The sequence below is a fragment of the Octopus sinensis genome, linkage group LG6, assembly GCF_006345805.1.
Source record: "Octopus sinensis linkage group LG6, ASM634580v1, whole genome shotgun sequence".
NCBI lineage: Eukaryota > Metazoa > Mollusca > Cephalopoda > Octopoda > Octopodidae > Octopus > Octopus sinensis.
The window spans coordinates 87,602,377-87,614,258 of NC_043002.1; the positions used below are offsets into that span (position 1 = coordinate 87,602,377).

An 11,882-nucleotide genomic window follows, 5' to 3' on the forward strand; every position below is an offset into this window, starting at 1 on the left:
CACGCTCTTTTTTGTATATTATCTCAACATTGGTTTGTCTAGAGTTTGAACACCTTTAATAAAACTTCTTTATTCCCTGATTCGTCTACTTTACGAGATTAATCTAAAAAAAACCCAACCTTTTAAAACAAATTCATTACTATATATTCAACTTAAACTTGTTTCCTTCAAACCATATACCTCTAATGTTGATACACCGCTCCCAAATATTTTGTCCAGTTTTGGAGCAGGTATTCTGAAGTAATGCTCAATTCTCGTAGAGAACTTTTTGCGATATTATCTCTGTATCAGTTAAATTCAGCAAGTTTTCGGGGTGAATTTTCATTCTCTGAAAAATGAAAGCAAAATGTTTACAAGAGACATGTGTCGAGAATTGGGCAGCTTGAAAGTTAATGTCATCACGTATTTTGCTAAAAGACACAACTAGACAGTGACGAGTGATCGGGTGTTTTGAAGTGATACAGCACATTGATTTTGTTTGTCCACGTTTCTGGCTTTTTCTCTGCAATATCTCTCTCAAACCCCTCAAAAGATTAAGGTGTAACGATTTATGTGTCATCTAATCACGTGAAATAATCTTATGGTTAAACATACGCTTCCAATGAAAAGCCTTTATATCATCCCATTTAAGTGATTATGACATGTTATATTTGTTCGCGGCGTCGATGATCTAACACACTTCGATGACTGTATTTTTGCTTCGAGTTTGTAACTAGAAACGCACCTTTTGAGACTTGTTATGTCATTTTCCAGAAAGTAGTCATCAATATTCGAACAATCAAATAGCTCCTGTTGACTGTGACGTCATTCTGTTTTTGTCCACCTGTCAGCAGACCCAGCACAAAGTTTGTGACAGCACAGAACTTCAGTTTTAATTTTAAAATCATGTGACATAAACATTTACATATACCTACCTTTTTCTGGAAGTTCATGGACAGTAAACCAACAATGATATGGATGTCAGCTCATTGTCAGTTGTCTTTAAAAGACGTCCAGATTCAGAACAGATTTGATTGATATTCTTACCTTTTGAAAAAAGATTGGTATCATTCATAACATTGCGTATTGCTCAAATAACATCCCCTCCATAAGTCCGTTGCATCACTAAAAACGTATTCTGTAAAAGTTTTCAAAATTTATGATAAAATTAACATAAAATATGTGACTTTTCAAATTCTTCATTGTTCATCTTGCTACAAATCTCCAAGTACACTAAAAGTAAGTTCACTCTAGCCTGTGTAGATCGATGACCAACTAAAGAGGCTACTATTAGAAAGGATTGTAAAGTCATATATACACAGCTTTGTGGTTGCGGGCACGCTGCACTGGCTTATTGACGCGCTGTTTTTTCGTTCATCGTTCTGCTGATAGACCACAAAACTATTATATCATTAACCCACTTTGCAATCACGCAGTATTCTAAAAATATTTATGTCCTTTACTTTCGGAGGTATTGTAATTTTTCCATATTTCTCTATGTATATATCTTTTTGTATTTTATTATTCAGTTACATTTGGCTTAGTCAGAGAAAGACAAGCAGCATCTATGACCATAAACAGTCTCCGAGACTGATGAACGGAAAGGAAGAAGTTGTCTTTCGACTGGAGATCTAACATAAATGCTAACAAGAGATTGGATTCCGATAACATCACACAATGTGCTGGTGGGATCTGAAATAGGGTAAAGAATTAAGTATACAATCCAAGGAGAAGAACACTGCTTCCAATGGGCTTCTCAGTTTCCGTCTACGACCTTCCACCTGTAAGGAATAATTTAACTAGAGACTGTCAGAGAAAATAATTGACTAAACTGCGGTGAAATGAAACAGCTGAGGAGTGAACGTGATTTGTTCGACTCGAGGCTATGATTGATGTCTATCATTCTGCCTATTTACCGAAGTGAGATCTATTTTAGAAAAACGAAATTGCTACGCACATTTCCTAACCACACAACCATTCTGTTCTGATTACGATCTTGTTTTTAACCTTGCGTAAAAAAGAAAAATTCTCATTGAAAGCATCATCATCGCTCTACTTCTTTCGAATTTACATCTCGTAATTGCAGATAGCATTAAAAATTGTGAAATCTGTTGCCGCAGCACAACAAATAGAGAATATTATTAATAACAGAAGATTAATACAAACACTCGGAAGAGAAACAGTAACAGAAGGAATATAAGAGGCAACAACAAATGTGATATAGTAGCCGAATATTTGACATTTCTATCGCCCGTAATGTTTGACAAGGAAAGAATACAAAATGAGATTATTGAACGCCAGTTACAACAAAAGCAGTTTCAGCATAAACGTTTTTGGCATATAACTTAACCTTACAGAGAAGGATATGCCCGCATGATAATAGCAAGAATACGATGAAGAAAAAAATATCAAATCTCATTAGTTTTGATTTGTTTTTGAAAAATATCTTGTTTCCTGCATGTTAAAAATCATTATTTGAAGTCTAAAATTATTATACTTTCAGCATACGAAATTTGGAGTTTGTTGACATGGAAAGCAAACAAATTTCAGTTGGGAACAAAACAGAAAATAAATATTATATCATAAGATACAGGAATTATGCTGAGTGACAAATAAACTTTGACCTTCAACTCAAAACCCAAAATCTTTTTCATTTAGTTAACCTGAATAAATTTAAAAAGAAAGAACAGAGATAAATATCAATGCCACGATTTGATTATAATCTACATAACTAGACGCAGGCAGGACTGAGAGATATAAGAAGTTTGCTCTCTTGCCATGCTTCCTGGGTTCAGTCTCACTGCCTGACATGTGTGAGATGTTTTTTACCGTCGAGTGTACGCAAGAAGTCGAAAGAGCACTGGTGCTAGTTCACACCTTGATTTATATCCCTGTCGTCCCATGTTAACACAGGCGGTCATGGCAACATAGAACTATCGGACAATACGAACAAACTTATTGGGGCAGGCAAACCTGAGCAGAAGGTCTCGTATGCGCTTTCTTTTTTAAATATAGCATGCTTTGGAGACGCCGACAAATAATGCCGACTTCTCAATAGTTGACCGAACTTATGAGTGTATTTTGGTAGACAGAAACTGTCCAACAGCCTGCTGAGTGGACTGTACCTATAGTTCAAACATCTAGATGATTCTTCTTAAGAATTAAGTTAATCGTACAGATGTTTAAGGAAACTCAGCCACTTTGAAAAATTATTTAATGAGTAGAGCATCCACTTCACAGAACAACTGGATACTCGCACATCGAAATCAACGGGAGAATAAATCCCTCCCTCTAATTATCGATCTACCTACCTACACGACTATTAATCTAACTACCTACCTACCTATCTATCTATCTATCTATCTATCTATCTATCTATCTATCTATCTATCTATCTATCTATCTATCTATCTATCTATCTATCTATCTATCTATCTATATATATATATATCTATCGAGAGAGAGAGAGGGGGGAGTAAAAAAGAGAGAAAGGTAATGGATAGATAAAAATCCATGTGTGTGTGTGTTATATCTGCATAAGTGAATGAGTTTGTATATATTTTGCTGTTTCTGGTACTTTCCTAAAGCTAGCGAACTGAAGATCTTGTTACTATTTTGTTAATCTATATTGTGACTCAGGCAACATTAACTCGGTTATGTTGCTGAAGCAACTCCATGGTCAGGACCATACCAGCAACAGAAAAGAGTGATAAGCAACAGATAAGAATGATGGCATACTGTTGTTGAAGATACCGTTTTCCATCAAATACTTAAAATATATCAATAATGTTTGTTTCTCTGCAATGTTGTAGAGATGCAGGTTTGCTAATATACTGCTAAAGAATCACGTACACATGTAATTTTCTCCTACGGAGGCACAGCGGAAATGTTGTCAACCCTGGGAAAGTTATTATCCTTAAGAAGACTGACTACTAATAGAAACTCTTGGGAGTTTGATTGCCAACTGAACTTCGGTCGTGTATCTGAAAAAATTCAGGCAGTTCGGTCAACTTTTGAGAAGTCGGCGTCTCCAAAGCATGCTATATTTAAAAAAGAAAGCGCATACGAGACCTTCTGCTCAGGTTTGCCTGCCCCAATAAGTTTGTTCGTATTGTCCGATAGTTCCATGTTGCCATGACCGCCTGTGTTAACATGGGACGACAGGGATATAAATCAAGGTGTGAACTAGCACCAGTGCTCTTTCGTCTTCTTGCGTGACTCCAGGCCTCTTTCCAATATAATCGAAGACAGCAATAGCGTGGCAGTGAATTTCAATGTAGATGACGATATTAACTTCAGAAAATTTCCACTCAACCATCAAACTCTGCGGAGAGCTGGTCCTGAATATATGTTTTGCGGACCATGATCAGGAGGTTCTTCGAACTATCATTGATGTAAAATTGAGAAGATTCGGCGGGATGGCGCTGACTTTCGGAATATATAATGATGCTCAACAACACTTTCAACTGTGGAAAAGCGCGTTTGTGGACGAAGTACGACCACACCTGCTCACTGTCAAATAATCGGTAATAATAATAACTTACTTTTATTTGGCACACAACTTCAAATGTGTTGGAAAGAGAGGAACATTGTATAAAGTTTTCATTTTATTATATTTAATGGTAAATTGAAGTTAAAGGATTACAACAGGAATTCGTCATCGGATCTTACATACGTCTAGTAAAAAAAAAAGTTACCTCTGTTCTACGATCACCTAAATCTCTTTATATTTGATTACTCTTAGTTTTGGTCCAGAGCCAATTTCTTTGCTCTATTCAACTAAAAGAATTTTTCAGAATCTAAGGAAACAGGTTACGATGAGGATGTGTCGTCAGCTGTAATTATAAGAGAATTTGTGGAAATTATGATTTCAACTGATATGAGAATTTAAGTATTCAACAGTTTGCCCTTTTGTACTTTATCAAAGTTGAAAAGAGAGAGAGAGAAAGAGAAAGAGAGAGAAAGAAAAAGAGAAGAGAGAGAAGAGAGAGAGATAGAGAAAGGGAGAGAGAGATTGAGAGAAAGAGAGAGGAAATATGAGAGAGGGAGAGTGTGTTACTTAAATTGTAGTTGCCCTTCACGAACTCTCCCCTCCATATTATTATTATTATTATTATTATTATTATTATTTGTTTAATAAAAAAAATGAGTCAAAAGCAATAGTTAAGAAGTTCGCTTCATAATCATTAGATCCTAGATTTGAGTCCTCAGTGCAGTAACTTAAATGGTTGTGGATCGCAAAATAAAATTATTCTGCTTCTTTATGATATGGGATCGATATAGCCAACTCACCTCTCTTACCTAAATTTCTGGACTTTCGCCTATGTTAGAAGTTATATTACTGTTATTTACTTCCACTTCAGACACAAAATCAGCCGGAAGAAACTTGAAATTGATTAAATTTTGTTTGGGAGAAGTAAATTAAAAAAAAAAAAGTATTTTCGACAAATTTTTGTAATTAAGTTTTAAGTTAGTTAAACTACACAAACCTCAAGAAATATTCAACAGGAAGATAACACACAGCCCCAGAATGGTCTTAACCGTATTGGTCTGAACAAACTAAAGAACTGCAGAATGTAAAAATCAGTAGATTCTTTTAGAAGGAAAGTCAATGCACTTGGTAACAAATTTTATCGAAGTGTAAAGAGAAAAGTTCGGTATTAGCTTTGATGTTAAAGAAATCTAGACGACTTGATGCGAAAGATATTAGAAAATGCCGAAGGACGAGAATGTCAATCTGTAGCAAAGTGTTTTACAACTCATATAATCATTTCCATCAAGGGGTAAACAAAATCGTATTTACGCCCTTAATCGAATTATTTTAAATGATTTATTCAGCTGCAGGTCACAATACAGAAATTACAGGATAAAGAAAATTATTAAGGCAATACATGTCTTATTGGTTGATCTCTGTTGGATCAAAAGTTCTCAATTTGCACACTCTATCAGATAAAGTTCTAAAGATTATGCTTACAAAGATATAAACAGAGGAAATAAAACATTGTGTTGCTATGTGACAGGTACATATGTACACATCGGCATTCAGCTATTCACATAACTACCTCCACACATGTGCAAATATGCACTCAAAATCACGCATACGAATAACGCTATACAATTATACAATTCAGAGAAATTTTGGATTGAAGCCGAGAGGTACATTCACATCTAAAGCATATACACTCTTGGATATTTAATCATAAGCACTAATAGCATGTAGTATGTAATAGTATACGCACACAAATGGATATATCTATTTTCTTACAGAAACATAATGGAAAATTCTCGCTTTTCTCTCACGTTTTTCATTTCCCATTCCGTCTTTCCTTCTCTTCCGTCTTCATTTCTTTCTATTCTCTTTTATTACACGTTTTCTCCTATAAATTTTAACAAAGAAACATATACAGACACGTGTAAAAGATGAACTAAGAGTAAAATTATATCGTACAAATACTCAAATGATATAAATAATTCTTTCTAACATTGGCACAAAAACAGTAATTTAAAAGAGAGGGTTACAACGATCCCGATACTTGAGTAGTACTTTATTTTAGCAACTCTAGCAGGAGGAAAGGCACAGTTGACTTGGGCGGAATTTGAACTCAGAATGTGAAGAGCTGGAAGAATGCTGCTGAGCATTTTCTTCTATAAATGATATAAATAATGAAAAACCAGAAAAATGAAATATTTGTTACCAAATTGGGGCGGCGAGCTGACAGAATCGTTAGTACGCTGGACTGCTACAAATTTCGCCGCAGTCGACTTTGCCCTTCATCTTTTCGGAGACGATAAATCAAGTGCCAGTGGAACGCTGAGTTGATGTAATCGACTAGCCCTCCCACCTCCAAAACAATTTCAGGCCTTGTGCCTATAGCAGAAAGGATTTTAGAGTTCTATATCTAAGAGATGAGGAATTATGTACATTATTTATATCTGACGGATATTTGTCCTCATCTTGTTTGTTGTTAACACAATTCTTTGGCTAATATACCGTCCAGCCTTCATCAGGTGTCTTGGGGGAAATTTTGAACCTGGATTCCCATTCACTACCTGGAATCGAACTCGGAATCTTGGGGCTAGTAGCCCACTCTCTTAACCACTACGCCATATGCTCGTGGGCAATTATGGAGTGAATTTTAGGGCTTATAAATCTAATATTCTCCTATCCTTCCTTAATACCGGTTCCCATATGCTGTTCATATCTACATTCGATCTGCTTACGAGGTTGTTGTGTCCTAGCATATGTACTGCTTCTTTTAGTTTCCATTATTTCCACTGGTGTACTCTGCCTATTATTTTAACTTCATCCCACAGGGGGAGGTGGTCTCCATTTTTCCATACATGATCATCTATACCCAATTTATCAATATCCCCCCGTGTCACAGCTCTGTGATGTTCCTCTACCCTTATTTTGAGGGGGCCGCATGTTTCGCCTTTGTATAACTTACTACAGCTGCATGGGATGGAATACACGTAGTTCTTGGCCATATTCTCTTCTATTGGGTGTTTTACTCGAAGGAGATATTTGCGAAGCGTTGTATAACTTTTGAATACTGTCTTGATGTCATATGGGTTGTATATCTTTTGTATCTTTTCGGAGAGGCTTTTCACATAGGGTAGTCAGATTGTGGACAGTTTATCGGTTTCATCCTCTCTTTTCTTCATAATTAGAGTGGATAGTATGCTTTTGGGATAGTTTTTGCTTAATAGATTGTTACTGAGCTTGATCATTTCTTCGTGGTGGGTATCACGATTGCTACTTATATTCATTGCTCGATGTTTTAGGCACTGAGCAATCCCTCTCTTTACACTGTATGGATGGTGGGAGTTGAAGTTGAGGTATCGTCCAGTGAATGTCAGCTTGCGGTATACGGGTGTTGTGTTAACAACAGACAAGATGAGGACAAATATCCGTCACTACTATAAATAGTAGTAGCGACAGGAACACTATATAGTTCAACAAAATGCTAGCTCATTGCACTGAGCTCATCTCTATCCAACAGATTGAACCATAATAGAAACACTAGTATCGCAGCAGTAAGATTTAAATATATATTTATTGAATTACTCAATAGATTTAAACGTCCATTTGAAGTCGTAAAGCCATGGCATATAAAAAATACATACCACTTATATATGTGTATAAAGACAGAAAGAGGAAGAGAATGAGGAAGAGAGAGGTGGCAGAAAAAAAGGAACAACTAAATGTTTTTGTTGTTGAAATTTATGGTAGGCTCAATGAGCTAGATGACTTTTATCTGTAATATTGTTTTTGTTGTTATTTAGCTCCGGCCAGTCCTCGATACCCATGATAAAAAGTATTCCACTTACGACCATTTGGTAATGTGATCTAAGACTACATTGTTCAACGCGTTTTTTTTTTTAAGTCGGATGAAACTTCAAGAGGATATATTTGCTATTTCATGCAGGTGATTCAACTCGGCGGAGGCTGGTAGCATCAAAAAGTTGTTGGTCTCTTCTGAGACTTGTTTGAAATTGCATTAGGTCCTTTTATTTCTGTTAACATTTTATGAATTGGTTGGAAAAAGCCAGTGCAATTAGGTCTCCAAGTTGTGGAGTACGATATTTATGTACAGTGGGTAGGATTTGGAAGATAGGCGAATATATTGTACTTGAAATATACTGATTTCTCTGTTATAGCGCTGATGCTAAGTTAGCCTAATAACAAAAGTGAAGCATTCGACTCTTGTTTGAAGAGAATGAATATTGGTAATATTGAGGTGCTCTAGACAATTGAACATCCCACATTATTGTTTTGAGTTCTGTTTACCAAAAATAGTCTTACATAGCTTCTTAGTAAAAAGTAACTGGCGTACTGGTGGCGTGTAACTATCAACGCAATAAAGATGATATATCCAAAGAAACCAACCATGCCAGATGTTTTCATTTCTAGCATTAACATTTTAGTGCAATTTAAATTTCCTGAAAACATCGCCGTGGTTGTGATTAATATTTGTGCAGACAGGATGTAAGCAATGGTTCTTCCATCTGTTGGTAACATAGATTTAATACACATGAAGATATTTCAGATATTTTAACATATAACATTTTAACAGATATCTAGAATGGGGAAAATTTAAGAAATTCAAAGAAGACAACAAACTCATTGAAGATATCAAGTGATTGCCTCTACTGGTTCTTCAATTTTTCTTGACACTACATTTGCGAATTCTCTCCGAATAAGGAGGTATTAGTATTATGTTTCCTAGCAGAGAAACAGAACGTATTCAGGTTTTCTGTTATCATTTAATCGCCTTCGATTTCTTCTTAATGTCTTAGGTTACTGAAGAGAGTTTTAGATTTCTTAAGAGTTGGTATTTCTATTGCTTTTTCAACTGTTTCTTGGGAGTTGTTAGATGTAAAAGTTATTTTACTATTTCAGCTCAATACTGCCTTAACTGCATTTTTTTATTCTTAGTTTACATTAACACATTTACACTATTTTTTCCTAATTTGTCATATGGTGTAACAGACATTAACATTGTAGCATAAAATACTCAGTATAAAGTATTTAAAAAGAAGAATGCCAAAGTAAAACCTTAAAGGGATTCTCTATAGTGTGATAAAAATAATGTATACGAATTTAGCAGTTATTCTCATTTCAAACTCATTTTAAATTACACCATCAGATACCGAACACAGATTACTTTCTAAAAGGAGCAATGCATCTATCTCTCCCCATCCCCCCTCTCTGTATATATATATATATGTACATATATATTTATATATATATACATGTATGTGTATCTGCGTGTATACATGCATGTGTGTATGCACGCATGTGTAAACCAACATACAAACATACATACGTATATACATACATACATACATGATGGCTACAAACTCGTGATCGCCTGATCGAAAGTCTCACGAATGCGAAGGCTACGACCAGCATTTTTGTGATAGGTATCATTTTTCTTTCAAGCAATGCCTGTGCATGCGGATTTTTTATAGTGGGGAAATGATTTTCGCAAATCCAATCCCACTCTCTGAACATGGACAACATAAGCTCGAAAAGAACTAGTCTACATCATCGAATATTGTCAGTGTCGCAGGTTTTCTTTCTGAGTTTTCCTCTCCTAGAGAGATGATGTGACTACAACAGAACTCTCCTATTCCCAGTGGGCCAACGCGCCTGGACACCAACCCAGGTATTTCCAAAACCGATTTTAATATTTGCTGTTTCTATTTTTTTTTGTTGCATTTTTTTCTTTTCAAGAAATATCGTTGAAACTGAACTAACTGAACTGTTGTCGGTCGCCTTTACTTGAGAGTGCTGTCTGCTTCATTGAAACATATCGCAACATATCAATTCTCACCTTCTCTCCCTTTAAACCTTAGATCAGCATCTTGTCATTTCTTTCACTAACCTCTGGCTGACTCTTTGCATTTGGAGATAACAGAGTTTATTCACAGCAAGTCAAGGGGATGCTGTTAGTCTTCAATCCGGTGATCTTTCCCGTTGAGCATATGTAATAACCAGAGATTCCTTTCATGGAAGTAACATTAACTAAATTTTGTCTTAATTATTTTCATTAGCCCTTGCATGATAAAAAGAAAATCAACTGTTTGGAATTTTTTCGCTAGGAAAAACAAAGATGAAGCTCAATGCAATAAGTGTGATAAGATCATGAAATTCTCTGGAGGATCTACTACGTCTCTGATCTTGCACTTGAAGAAAATTCATCAAATCGACATAAAACAAGATGCAAACCAGCCTCCTCTGAAAATGACAAGAACAATGGAACACTTTTTATCAAAGAAATCAATGGAAGAAGTTTCAAAGTTAACTGCTATGGATGGATTCTCTTTCAATTCAATCGCCAAAATCGATTTTATACAGAGAAATATTCATGGTCAAAGAGGCAAATATGATAAATTACAACCAACATCTGCAAACGGAGTCAGGAATACGGTAATGAATTATTACATATCCAAGAAAGAAGAACTTATTCATTATTACGAAAAAGAAGTAGGGCTGGGGATTCACCACTCATTGACATTGGATGAATACACATCAATTCAAAATAAACGATATATGAACATAATATTCATGTGAAAGGCAATCACTGGTCGTTGGGTCTTATTGAGATTCACGCTTCCCTTAATAGCAGGAGAACAGAGCAATTTGTAAGAGAACATCTTCGTGAATTTGGATTGGATTTGGATATACACATTGTTGGCTGTACGACGGATGGTGCTTCTTTGATGGTGAAATTCGGAAAATAAATAAGACCTTATCATCAACAATGTCTCACACATTGCATACATCTGTCTGTGATCAACATTCTGTATAAAAAAAAAAAAATTGAAAATGTTGCCTCAACCGATGACACTGATAAGAAAAGTGAAGAGATCGCTATAATAGATGATAGTGATAATGAAGCTGACATAAGCCAAGAAGACATACTTTTTCAAACAGATTTTCTGTTATTGTTTATACATAGATACAGATACAGGCACTATCAACATATTTTTGGATATCAGTCAACCTCTCTCTCTCTCTCTCTCTCTCTCTCTCTCTCTGTATGTACATAAAGAAAATACAATTATAACTTCTTCGTTACAGGGACGCCGCTCTAAATCCACGAAAACCGGTTTTTAATCGGTTTTGAGAATTACTTATACTTACACTCGGTTTTGGGAATTATCGGTTTTTTGTGAGCCCTAATACATACATGCGTACATATTTATAAATTCGCCATTCAACTGTTTTCGATCCACTACAAGATGAAGCCTTAAGCTGTTGCTGATTTATGTAGGCTATCTGATAGTTGTGGGCTCGATGGAGTTCTCCCATGCTAAAGGTGAATAAGGTCTGGCTATCACCACCTACATGGGATTTGATTTAAGAAGACAAATAGCTAGAAGAGATTCTGTAT

General features: G+C 35.6%; 1 long non-coding RNA gene across 1 annotated transcript in view; it reads right to left on the reverse strand.

Annotated features, from left to right (window-relative positions):
* Positions 1-11,678, reverse strand: part of LOC118763745 — an 18,736-nt gene extending 7,058 nt beyond the window's left edge. Inside the window, exons 1-2 of the long non-coding RNA XR_004999497.1 lie at positions 11,557-11,678; positions 5,463-5,468 (exon numbers count right to left, since the gene is read on the reverse strand). This is a non-coding gene — a long non-coding RNA (uncharacterized LOC118763745). The remainder of the gene's footprint in view (positions 1-5,462; positions 5,469-11,556) is intronic.
* Between the last annotated feature and the right edge of the window lie 204 nt (positions 11,679-11,882).